The sequence below is a fragment of the Penaeus monodon genome, chromosome 22 (assembly GCF_015228065.2).
Source record: "Penaeus monodon isolate SGIC_2016 chromosome 22, NSTDA_Pmon_1, whole genome shotgun sequence".
NCBI classification, from domain to species: Eukaryota; Metazoa; Arthropoda; class Malacostraca; order Decapoda; family Penaeidae; genus Penaeus; species Penaeus monodon.
Window position 1 is genome coordinate 39,757,433 of NC_051407.1, and position 267 is coordinate 39,757,699.

The window sequence follows — 267 nt, forward strand, 5'->3', positions numbered from 1 at the left end:
TTTTCAATTCCAGTACACAGCTATTTCTCTCTTCACTGTGCTTAGTCTTCCCCTTTGTTTACTCTCGGATTCAATCTGATATTTTATCCATTAACGTTATTTCCAGATTTTTTCATTCCTTGTTCCTTTGACTACTTACTGTTTGCTTTAATAACGTGGTAAGAGCCTGATTTATAAATAGTCAATGGGGAGATACAAGAGATTAGTTTTTTTCTCTCCAGAGGAACAAAAGTGTGTTTTTTTTCCGTAATGTGATAGTCGGTGGAT